At 34.5% G+C, this 13,796-nt stretch overlaps 1 pseudogene; it reads left to right on the top strand.

Moving 5' to 3' along the window:
* Positions 1-9,486: 9,486 nt before the first annotated feature.
* Positions 9,487-10,533, top strand: LOC130887789 (pescadillo homolog; annotated as a pseudogene).
* The last annotated feature ends 3,263 nt before the right edge of the window (positions 10,534-13,796 follow it).

Here is a 13,796-nt window from a genome sequence, read left to right as displayed (position 1 = left end):
CCAGGTTCTGGCTATGACAAATAATGCTGCTATGAACATAGTTGAGCACATGTTCTTGTGGTATGATTGAGCATCATTTGGATATATACCCAAATTTGATATTATTGAGTCTTGAAAAAGGTTGTTTCCTAATTTTCTAGAAATCATCATATTGACATTTAAAGGAGTTGTAACAGCTTGCATTCCTACTTGCAATGCAGAAGTGTTTTCTTTACCCCACAACCTCTCCATCATAAATTGTCTTCAGTGTTTTTGATCCTGGCCATTTTTACAGGTGTAAGATGGAATCTCAGAGTTGTTTTAATTTGTATTTCTCTGATGACTAAGGATGTTGAACTCTTCCTTAAATGTCTTTCAGCCATTTTAGATTCCTCTGTTGAAAGTTCTCTGTTTAGGTCTGTACTTTATTTTTTAATTGGATTACTTTTTCTTTTGATGACAAATATTTTGAGTTCTTTGTATATTTTGGAGATCAGACCTCTGTCTGATGTGGGGTTAGTGAAGATCTTTTTCCATTCTGTAGGCTGTTGTTTTGTCTTGGTGACTATGTCCTTTGCTTTACAAAAGCTTTTCTGTTTCAGGAGGTTACATTTATTAATTATTTTCTCAGTGTCTGTGCTACTGGGGTTATATTTAGGAAGTAGTCTCCTGTGCCAATGCACTCAAGTGTACTTCCCACTTTCTTTTCTATGAGGTCTAGTGTGGCTGGCTTTATGTTGAGGTCTCCTGGTATTGACATAATAACAGACAAGAGGACCCATGGAACCGAATTGAAGACCCGGATATCAATCCACACACCTTCGAACACCTGATTTTTGACAAGGAAGCAAAAAATATCAAATGAAAAATAAAAAGCATTTTTAACAAATGGTGCTGGCATAACTGGATATCAATATGTAGAAGAATGAAAATACATCCATATCTATCACCATATACCTATCACTATGTACTTTGGAATTTTTATCAATTATATGTGTATATTCATAGGTTAATATTGCTAGCCTTGTTTTGAAATTTAAACATATTTAATGTGGGTTAGGAGGAAAAGAGTGATGTTAAAAATTTTCCTTGTTCATGACTTAGCACTTAAAGAAGGCATAGCTGCCATTTTTGTAGCTGTACAGAAGAGATTTATATCAGCTTCCTGCCATCTAAGACTAAGTGAATGCTACAGAAGATGGGACAGAAAGAATGTAAGAGCCTGAAGATGGGGAGAGCGGAGAAATGCTCATTTCTATGCATGCCATGGATGTTGCGTGCATTAATTCATAAAAGCAGAGGTTATCTGAACAAGATTTGTACAAGACCAAAACAGCCCATATTCTAGTTGAGTGTTGGAGGGAAAATTCATTGTTGCCTCTTTTGGAGATGTGATTATTGGTAGATTGATCATATATTTTTAGACAACCACACACTCCATGTACATTTGGTCATCACTAATTATACTCGGAAGATTAATAATAATATCAATATATACGTGAATTCATTACCTTCTTCTAGCTGTGATAAAACACTATTAAAAGGTATCTTTTTAAAAAAAAAAAAGTGTTTCATTGTGCTTACAATTCCAGAGGGTTAGAGTCTGTGAGGGTAGATGTGCAGGAACAGCTAAGAGTTCACATCTCAGACAGTAAGCAGGAAGCAGAGCACAAACTCCAGGAACCAGTTTACTCTTTTGAAATCTTTTCCAACATTGCAATATCTTCTAATCCTATCCAAAATGTTCGATCAGCTGAGACCAAGTATTTAAACACGAGTTTATAGGGAGAGAGGATGTTATCAGAGGCTCTTCATTGTTCCCATCAGCCCAGACCCAAAATAATCTCACAGAAACTGTAATTTGCAATACTGTTTGGCTGATAGCTTAAGATAATTTCTAGCTAGCTCTTGTATCCTAAACTAACCCATATCCATTAAACTATGCAGGAGGTTGTGGCCTACCAGCAAAGTTCCAGTGAGCTCCAAGGAGGTGAGGGGATCTGTCTCCTGCAGTGGCTACATGTGTCTCACTGACTCCACTTACTTTCTCCCAGCATCCAGTTTAATTTTCCCACGTAGCTATATTCTGCCCTATCACAGGACAAAGCAGGTTCTTTATTCATTCACCAATAAAAGAAAGACAAATACAGAAGGACTTCCCACATCAAGGGTGCATTCTCATTAAAATCACACAGAGGACACAGAGCTTGATAGTGGTGAATGAGATTGTCAATGTACTTCATATAAATGTACTAGTCTTTAAAAGAATAAAAGACTATTCAAAATTTTAATATAATTTTCACTATATAAAGAAGAAATCACTTACATCAAAGATCATATAGTATCAGTGAGAAAACAGAAAAAATAGAGAGATTAAAATTTATAATATCATGTAAATATTGATGGTCATTTTCTGGTATTTGAAGAAAGGTAAAGGCATAAATGTGTTGAGACTTTAAAAAAGGAAATGTAATTTTATAACCAGGATCATTTAGATAATCTTACTGATATTTTATTAAACTTTTAACAACTACTGTAGGATACTGAAGATAATCTAATTTTATTGCTGGGAAAACTGTATGTGGTAAAAAAAAATTAAAAGAACCATTTCTATTTATTATTTTGTTTTTTCCCCTGCCATTCCATATTGGTTACTATTCAGCAATTTTGGCTTTCTGTATATTTCCAGATACTTTTCATGCAGAGAAACATAAATCACCTCCTAAAATTTTTCCCACACAAATAAGAATATGATTTCCTTTTATTATATCTTCCTTTTGTTTCATGTAACAATGCCATAATTCATCCAAGCTGAAACGCCATCTGTTGAAAGATATACTTTTACTTTACAATCTGACAAGAATAAAAACACTACCAGTTAAACTATAATACAATACTCTTTATCATTTAGTGTTTATTTTAAACATAACAGATGTGCCCTTTTAGTTTAAATTGATTGTTTTATAAAGTAGCCATTCTCTGCACATTAATTAAAAAGGAAAATCCAAGTAAATATACATTAATATAAACTATAATTTCATATTCAAAAACCAAATTCTCATAAGTACATTTCAAGCTGGAATGTCTGTAGCCAGCATTTCCCTCCCAGTGCATTGCTGTTTTCTCTATCAAATGCTTAAATGGTTTAGTTATTTTTAAAGGAAGACTTAAGAAAAATATGGAAAGCCGTTGACCCATTTCCTGCATCTTCCAAGACATGCCAAATTCGCCAGCTGACCCTAAGAGACCAAGGCACACTCTTCTAAGCCCTCAAAACCACATTGTTTTCCCAGGGGTTTTTCCTCTAAGCAGATGATGACCATTCCACATGGCTGAGACAGTGTTTTGTTGTGTAGGCAACAAAATGACATCATAGCCAACTTCATCATCTAGATGTCTGACACAAGAATAACTTTAAATTGCTTTTTAAAAGTAAATTAAATAGTCCATCTAGTTTATCTGCCCATTTACACAAACATATTTTGTTTCTATCATTTATGAATGTGAAATTATAGTATATTTCGGTATATCTACTTGATCAGATAGCAGGCCTCCACTGCAAAATTTCTAGTTTCCAGCAATTTTTTTTAAGATTTACTTTATTTACTCTGTTTACAGTGTACTGTCTCTGTCTTTGCCTCTTGTCAGAAGTAAATATCCCATCTCATTACAGATGGTTGGAGCCACCATACGGTTGCTGGGACCTCTGCAAGAACAGCCTGTGCTCTTAACCTCTGAGCTGTCTGTCTTCAATTTGTTTTCAAACTACCTTTATTTTTTGAGATTATAAAATCATTGCTTTTAATTCCCTCCATTCCTCCTTTCTCTATTTAGAATCCATTACTTTATTTTTTAAAAAAATAATTGTTTGTGTGTGTGTGTGTTTGTATGTGTGTCTTTGTGTCCTAAATATATAAAATACAACTTGTTCCAATTCTTATATGTATTTTCCCCACGCTACACATTCAAATTGCTTTGCTTGAACAATACTGAAGAAATGGTTTGCATGCTTCTGTGTATACTTACCAGCATATCTACATGTATACACATTTAAATTTGATATAATTTTATATGATTTCTTCCCTTCAGGACTTGCATTCTCTGCATTAGAATTACATTCCCTATCATCACTAATATGTATTTTCAACTTTAAAAACGAACAATCTGAAGGCTGCTTCAATGTCCTTGGGGCTGTCTAGTTCTGTATTCTTTAGTCAATTTTATCTATGTTTTCCATTTATATGACAGGATCTATGTATTGCATAAAAATTTTTCTACTGTCTCATAGTATATTAAAATTTCTACACATTATAATGTTTACCTTTTCAAGATTTACCTTCTTTCAGTATAGGATAATGGAAGATAGGTAGGTAAGTAGGTAGCTGACTAGATAGCTAGATAGATAGACAGATAGATGACAGATAAGTAGATGATATAGACAGACAGAGTGAGAGAGACAGAGAGAGACAGCTCAATTTTGCTAGCTGCAATGACATGTAAACAACCTGTGAAAGCATGCATTTTCCTAACTATCTTATAGACATATGGTACTTTAGATTTAGCATAAGCCCGAGACACATCTACATTGACCTCGTTTTTAGATTGTTTATGGAAAACATAGACCAAGTAAAGATAAATATTTTCCTCTGAGTCACTGTAATGAAGACCTGGGATTTAATAATAATATTGATATTCTGTGTTTAAGAGTTTATTTCACAAATCATTAATACTCAAAGCATTATTTGACCAAAAGACATTTGAGTAAGAACTTCAGAAAGATCATAGTTAAAAATTGTACAGTTTTTCCTAATGGAAGACTAAAACAATAATACCTTGTAATGTGGGACTGGTTATTTTATTCAGTTTTCAGTTAGCAACTGAGGAACCTAGGTGCAATGGTAAAATGTATTATGCTGTTTAAACCAGGGATTAGCAAATTAATAATACATGAACACTCTCTTCTTTTTAAATATGTTACTTGATTCATAATGAAAAATTATCAAGTCACAAATTTAATTCTCATTTATTTTTATATTTATAATCTTACTGCATATAAAATATATCGTAGTAACAACAGCAGCTTATAAGATTATTTATATCATATATGTGGGTAACACAAAGGGAAGTGGGGGTGAGACACACCAGGTCCAATGGATGATTATTTCCATAATGGATGCTTCAGCAGCCATTTGTTTCAATTCTCTTTATGTCACCAATATACTGACTGATAGCTTGATCTTGAAACAACACTTTTCTAAACACCCAACAAAATCAGATTGATAAACTGATCAATCTTTTCTTGTTTGAGTCTATTTTGGGAAATTATCCAGTATTCCCCAAAGTTTGATGACCAGGAATAATATACTGTATTTGAAAACTGTTCCATTCTGGGGCTGAAGAGCTGAATCAGTGATTAAGAACATTGACTGCTGATCCAGAGGACCTAGGTTCAATTCCCAGTACCCACATAGAAGTTCATATTCATCTATACCTACAGTCCTAGGGGTTCTAACACCCTCCTCTGGCCTCTGAGAATATTGCATGTACAAGGTACACTGGCATACATGTAAGCAAAACACCCACACATATAAAATAAAGTAATTTTTTTAAAAAAGAAAACAGGAACATTCTAAAAATTGAAAATCTAATCCAAATAAATAAATTTATCTGAAATGATACATACTACAGAGTATTAAAATTGATACACTTTAATTAATCCAGTTACAGAATAGTACCTTTCAGCATCCTAAAACTACCAGCATATGCTACTGTGGTTAAGTTATATCTAAGATACAACCTAGTACTGCTATATTCTATCACTATTCTTCATTCACTTTATAGGATCTTCCTGCCTAATTGACAATAATATAATCTTTCTATTTGTAGAAAAATAACTAGACACATTTCCTTTATTTAGAATGTCCCAATTCCCTTGCTTGTTTCCTGAACCATTCTTTATTGTTTCCCTACGTATTTAACTCAAGCCATGTTCTCAAATCTTCAGAGGCAAATGAAAAATTATTCCCAAAGAAGAAAAAATACTAAAAAACTGTCAATAGGTTTTTTTTTTGTTTTTTTTTTTTTTTGGCAAAAATACACATTTAGATGGACACATGAGGGAAGTTACTGCAGTTGGTAAACTACTTGTCTTACAAACATGAAAACCTTAGTTTTCCCCTGGAACCCACCTAAACATCAATATGTGAGAGCATGATTATGATCCCAGTGCTGGGGGTGCAGTGATGAGCTGATCCCAGAACTCACTGACCACCCAAGCTGGTCTAACAACTGAACTCCTGGATGGTGAAAGAAACTATCTCAAAATGAAAGTGAACAAGGTACAGGAGGAACAAAGTCCATGCTTAATTTCTGATTCTTACACACGTGCATATGCATATGTACTCATCCACATGCATGCACATACCTGCACAAACACAAACAAATGAACATTCACACACATACACACACATGGATACGCACACATGAACAAAGACGATGTGTCTGTGTCTATGTGCATTGTATAATAGAAATTATAAGATACAAATTGAAGCCGGGCGGTGGTGGCACACGCCTTTAATCCCAGCACTCGGGAGGCAGAGGCAGGCAGATCTCTGGGAATTCGAGGCCAGTCTGGTCTACAAGAGCTAGTTCCGGGACAGGCACCAAAGCTACAGAGAAACCCTATCTCAAAAAACCAAAAAAAAAAAAAAAAAATTGAATCAAGTTAAAGAGAAACAAAACTTTAGGCAAAACTGAATTTCTCAAAATGGATTATTCACGTTAAAATCATAACTGTTATAATAGAATCTTGGAAATTGCACTTACTGTAAGTTTGAAGGCTGAATGGTATGTAAACAATAGTGAGCTCCATGGGATAAATTTGAACTTTTGGAAATCTCCTATTAAAACTACTAAAAGGGAAATAAATGACATGAAAAACATTAATTAAAAAATGTTTATTTCCCCACCTAGCCTCAAATTACATCCCTAAAAATACAAAAAACACCAAGATATTAAAAACCACATAGTTAGAAAGACCTCCAATATTCCTTACAGTTGCCATCTGTTCTTTCTTCTGGTGGTAGACAGTGGATAAAGGACAGGATGACTCATGCTATCACTGCATTGGGATTTCAGGTTTCAGCGTGACAATGGGGTGCTGCAATTGCAGTCCACGGCTTTACCTTTTTGACACAAGTGATATGTAGAGGTATCTCAAGATAGCAAAATCTGAGAGCTAGTAACAATGGCAGCTATGCATTATTAAACTCTAAGACAGGCAGTATAGCACACTTGTGAAAAATTAAGAATAAATCTAGGCCTGCTAAATTAAGGGTCATCTTGAATTATGCCGTTAAGAACAAGGATTTATTCGCTTCCAAACCTGAGTCACTTCAGAGATGATGGACAGTTGAAAAAGGAAAAGAAGGAGCTCTTAAAAAAGCAACCATTACCTGCCCAGGGACCTGCTATAAACATGTACAAAGTAACTCCCAGTCATTATCAAGGAAGGCACATTTGAAGAAATGAAAAGATTTTTGAATATGTTGATAATTATTGAACATTAGTTCTGCATCACATTAAACCCTGTGTGTTGAATAGCCATGAAAGCGACTAGTTCACATAAAGGTTTATAACTATAAGATCTAACAAATTTGTCTTGAGTCTATCTTACAGTTTAAAGTGAGTATGTGAAAGCCTTACAGATTAACAAATCTAAATACAGAACTATACTAAGTGTATGTAATAGCTTAAGTGACCCCTTCACCCACTTCTATAGTCTGATGTAGCATGAGGGGCCTACGTGTTGGGGTTTCCATCCTGTCCAGTACCTCACAGCTGGCAAGTCCCAAAGAAAATCACACACAGGTCTACATAAGTTATAAACTGATTGGCCCATTAGCTCAGGTTACTTATTAGCTCTTATCACTTATATTAACCCATTATTCTGATCTATATTAGCCATGTGGCTCAGTACCTCTCTCAGCCAAGTAGATTACATCTTGCTTCTCAGTGGTCTGGGCAGGACTCGGAGGAATGGGCTTCCTCCTTCCTAGTATTCTCCTGTTCTCATCACCCCACCTCTACTTCCTATCTGGTTTACCCATCTATACTTCCTGCCTGGCCAATCAGCGTTTATTTAAAACATGATTGATAGAAAACAGACAATTCTCCCGCACCAGTCTGATGAGAAGGCCAGACAAAACAGCTTCTAAAAGTGAAAAATAAATAAAAAGTCTATCTCCAAAATAATCATACCATTAACAAGACACACCAAAAAAAGATTTTAAAAATAGCCACTCAGGTAATTTTTAGTTCATATGTTTGAAGAATGAAAGAAAAAAATTGTTCTTGAACAATAATAGAAGGTTTTCAAAATTTTATCAGTGATAACTTCGTGATCGGTGTGTGTGTGCATGTATGTGTGTGTAGAAAATACATATGATTCTTAGAAAAATGTCTAGAGTTCAAAAATATCCACAATGTAATACTTATTTACCCCCAAATAACTATAATATTCTATAGCTTAGATACATAAATGTTACTTCATCTGCTTTGCAAAAATATAATTACAAACAATAGAAAAAGAAGAAACACTGCAAGCTAAGAAGGAAAGGATAACTTGTCATTATATTTTGACAACTCCCAGGAGAAAACCAGTTTCAGAGTGTCTGAATCAAAGACACTTTGGCCTTTCGTGCTGTTTACAATCCGTTCATATTCAAAATATCTGCTTCTTAGTAAGCTAATAGACAATGTCATGGGTAACTCCTCACAAACACAGAGCTCACAGATATCTGGCAAGGCTCCAAAAGAGCTCAGGTAGAAAACTTTGAGCAGAATTATGATAAGAAAGCACACAAGAAATGCAGTGGAATTTCTTCTAGCCCAATCATGCTCAGCTTGCAGCTTAAATGAAGCTGCAAGGGAGGTCCTCTAGGGTTTGATAAATGCCACCTCAACTAAGGTAGGAAATGACAGATGAGGAGGAAGAACTTTGCTAGAGTAGAGGAAAGAACAGACAAGAATTAGGAAAAGTTAGAGGTTACATTGCTAGTTCTTGAAGAAACTCAAAGAGAAGATACACTTCTGAGGATGGATAACTAGCTTTGCACAAAATAATATCAGTAATAATAAATAAAATAAAATAAAAGTTGGATATTATAAGAATACTCAATATTGGATAGAGTAAGGGTTTGCAAAACCAGAAGGCCAAAGCAATAATCTTGGTATTTGACATACATTTCCCATTCTTGTAATTTTCTCACCTACAAAGCAAATAAGTACACTAAATAAGTACACTGTTTTGTAGCTATCACCACTATCAAGGCTTTTTCATTACATCAAACTGAGACTCTGGACACTAGTGTCCCATCTTTATCATTTCCCTTTGTGATGACCACCGTCTGACTTTAAATAGATGAAATGTCTAAGAAGACATAAATACTGAACATGATTTTAACATTAGCCAGTGTGGCAGCCTTCAGGGGTTTCTAACGTAGAGCTATGGGAGGTCTGGAGAACTATGAGTGAGGCTCTGCCACCAATTATATCAACTAAAACAAAACCAGGAAAAAAAACTGCTGCTGAGCTTGCCTGATTTCAGGCGGCTGTGCGTTCTGAAAGGCATTTATCCACATAAACCCGAATTATAAGAAGAAAGAAAGGGTTCCACAGCAGCCTGAACATTTTTTCTTATCTAAGATATTAAATTCTTCCTCCATGAGCCCATCATCAACATGTTCTGAGAGTACAAGTTGCTGGTTCTGAAACTCCACAAAGCCTATTGGAGGAGCCAATGGAGTGTTGTGGAGTGCCTGAAGAACAGAAAGCCCAGCTATAAACACATTGTCCAGGAGCAGTCCCCCACATTTATCAATGCCGTGAGAGAGCTTGATGATGCCCTAAAAATGTGCTTCCTCTTCTTCACCTTCCCCTGGGCCCTTGGACATACAAGTGCCATGTACAGACCATTCAGCTGTGTTGCCAGCCCACTGTGGAGTTGCTGCACTACATCATTGCTGACTGAGCCCTGCACAAGGTCTTCCTGTCCATCAAAGGCATTACTCCCAGGCTGAGGTGCTGGGGCATCCCATCATGTGGATTGCACCTTATGCTTTCTTCCATAATCATCCAACAGATGTGGACTACAGAGTCATGGCCAGCTTTACTGAGCGTTATACCTTTTTCCTGGACTTTGTCAACATCTGCCTCTACCAGTAACTCCACTTTCACTACCCACCCAAGACTGAAGATCAAGCCCAGACAGAGACAAAGATCAATGAGGACACATATGTATTGTACTCTGAGAGCTGTGTGCAGAAACTAGCACCACTCAGTGCCAGTCTGACCTGAATGGTGGTGCCTACTATAGAAGAGGCTGAGGCCAATGGGTTTCCTACTGATGGGGGGATTTCAGCACAGAGGAACAATCTCAAACTCAGATCTGCTTGCCTCTGTCTCATCAGGCCTGTACAACTAGATCCTGCCTGTAAAATTTTTATAAATCCACTTAGTAAAGTAAAAATTTACTTAAATTTTAAAGAAAAATAGTAAAAACTATGAAAATTGTAACAATTTGAACTTTTAGAATTATGCTTCTATATAGCACCTAAATCTATGAAAAAGCCATTGTAGAATGTATATAAAATACTTTACTTTGAGTAATAATAGCAATAGGAATTTATAGAAAGTTTTGTGAGATTCAGCTAAACACTTGGGAAAAATGCTGGAATACTAGGTACATGTGAACACAAGAATAACAAGTACATATGAACAGTGGAGTAGCAAGTGCACATATGAGAAAAAAACTAAATAATAAGAATCTGGGCATCTTCTTAAGCAACAAATAAAAGCTAAGCATATTGAACAAAAATAGTATGGAAAAGGAAAGTACAAATAAGTCAGAACTAATGAAACAGGAAAGAGATTCATAATAAAAAGAAACAAAAAACAAATGTAGACCCACTCAGGAATGATTTATAAATTATCAATATCAAGCATTGTTAAAGAAACTTTGTTGCATATTTCCATCATTCATAAAGTATTAATAATTAAGTTAAAATAAATAGTTTTAAAAAGTTAATTTTTTAAGTCTATTAAAGAAAATATAGGCAAAAATTATTTTTCCAAATGAAACTCCCAATGCTCCTAAGGGAAATAATAACAATAGTGTGATATGCGGTTGTCAAGGATTAGAAAGTGAGGATTTTACAACCTAATTGATGACATCATCATGATCTTGACACAAAACATAAAAAAGACATCATAAGAAAGAAATCTGCAACACATAATCACCACATTCAGAAAAAACAATTTTTATTGCCTAGCAATATAAACATAAGTGGGACAATCTATAATTATGATAATCATAATTCATCATAATTATACTTTATATAAAATGGAGGCCATAAATTTGATTGAACATTTTACAAAAACATCATCTTACAAAAAAACAAAAGAAATCCAGTATTTCTAATGCACTGGGAAATGATTGCTAAGTTCTACATCATTCAGGTTAAAATTGATGGCTAGCTGTTAAAGACTAGGCTCACAACTGAAAATATAAGGATTTTAAGGAAAATTAAAGAGCAATTTCTTTAGCGTAATAAAAGAATAATAATAAAATTCTGACATCATATTCATGCTTAATGGTGAAATATTGAGAATTTTCATTTGGGTCTGGGAAAGAAATAGGAAATGTCACTTTTCATTATTGCTTCTCAACATGATAGTAGAAGGTCTAAACAGTAAAATAAGGCAATTAAAAAATAAAAGGATTGTGCACTAGAAAAAAATTAAATTGTCATCTTCTGGAAATGATAAACGAAGGCCAAAAAATTCAAGTAAAGTAACAAATAAACCTTGTAGGTTTAGACACAAAGTCAACACGCAATAGTCAAATGAAAATCCATACCATCAAGAGTTAGGAAACAGGACTGACAAAGTATCCGGGAAGTTTTGTGCGCAGGCCAGAAGAAAACTACCCCAAATTCAGAAATGGAATAGCTCTGTCAATCCGTAACTGTTATTTTCATACTCTTCATGGTGTTTTTTTTTTTTTTTTCATGACAAAAATTTTGGGCATATTATTTGTGTTTAGAGATTTTAAATATTTGTGTTTGAAATGTGATTAATCTTGAGGATACAACAGTATTGTCTTTATTTCCACCATTTGAAGGTACTGCCCAATAAAGCTCCAGTTTCTTGGTTCTCTTTACATAGTGAGTACTAGGAATTTGAGTCCATCTTTCCATGTGGATAAGTAGTTACTCTGTTCTACTTATTAGAGAATCTTTCATCTGATTGATCTGGCTTTTCATCAGATATTAAGTGGCTAAAAGACAGACTGCTTATGTATTTTCTATTTCCTCTCACTTAGACCATGTTTTATCCTAACCAATATTACAAAATCTTAAATATCACAATATCAAAATGAAATTTTATATTTCAAAAGCCACAGTCCCATAAATCATTAGGAATAATTTTTAGGAATTTGTTCTTTACAAAGAGTAAAAACTCATTTTGGTTTTCTTATCAAAACACTGATGCAATACTATATGATTTTGACTCTTACCTATGAATAAACTAATTATAGAGATTTGTGGATTTTATTATTTTCAAGGATAAATATAATTTTCTCCATTAAATAATTCATAATTATGAAAAATTTTAAAGTTTTATCAGGATATTAACTACCTAAGTATAAGAGATAAGCAAAACATTCCGAAAAATATAAAGAATTTGTGTGTACTTCAAGTGAGGCAAATATTTCATATGTATCACACTTTCAGTGTGCTCATCAGAGGCAAGAACAAAATACATGTACTTCATTACATCAGAACTTTTGCTGTTCTCTCTAACCACTAAAATAATGACGATGTTTGTGAATCCAAGTAGCTTGTTGGCCAGGTAGTCCAACCAAAATGGGAAGCTTCAGCTTCCTGATAGAACCTGTCTCAAAATAATAATGAGATGAGCAATAGAGGAAGACACCTCACATCCTTTTTTGGCTTTCGCAAACATATATACAAGTGTACCACCTGCACACACAAGAGTTCACAGAACACATCACACAATACATACATACACACAGAGGTACACACGTACAACCATATACACACATTCATACACACACACACAGACACACAAGAAATAATGGAAAAGGAGAGATGGGTAAAACAAGAAGGAGGCACTAGTTCAAGATGACCAAAGAATAAAATCAATAAAGAAGGAGGCAGGGGATGGAGGTGGGGAGAGACAAATACTACCAAGGATATTTAATAAATCCTCAAGTTATCCAGTTATGTTATATTAAGTAAACTATAGCGCTTGAAAGAAATAGGCCCACAGTTCAGATGAAATATAAAGTGTTGTCCAACCACACCTGTGAAGTGTGTCATATTTAAATTTGTCATCTTTAATAAAACATTATTTTGATATTTCTGATGAAATATGAATGCATGTGTAAATAAGGAAAAGGTATTTGCTCCTTGGATTCTGAGAACAAGGAAGCCAGAAATGCAAATATTTCTTGAAAAAAATTTTGAAAAACTGGTCAACAGAATGGAAATATGTAAGACAAATAACAAACGTGGGTTACACCTAAGATACATGGTTCTTCCTAGAAAATATCTGTGTTCTTCTAAAGAGAGAGACCAGAAATCTGTGATGTAAGGAATAAATAAAAAAGCATGTTCACAAACGAGCACAATCACAAAGCAGACAGGAATCTTAGATATAAACAAATGTTCTTTGGTGCTAACATAGCTAATCACCGATAACCATCTTGGGTAATTAAGCCCTAAGTTTGTAAC

This window comes from Chionomys nivalis, chromosome 16 (genome assembly GCF_950005125.1).
Source record: "Chionomys nivalis chromosome 16, mChiNiv1.1, whole genome shotgun sequence".
Classification (NCBI taxonomy): Eukaryota; Metazoa; Chordata; class Mammalia; order Rodentia; family Cricetidae; genus Chionomys; species Chionomys nivalis.
This window is presented reverse-complemented; position numbering and strand designations above follow the sequence as displayed.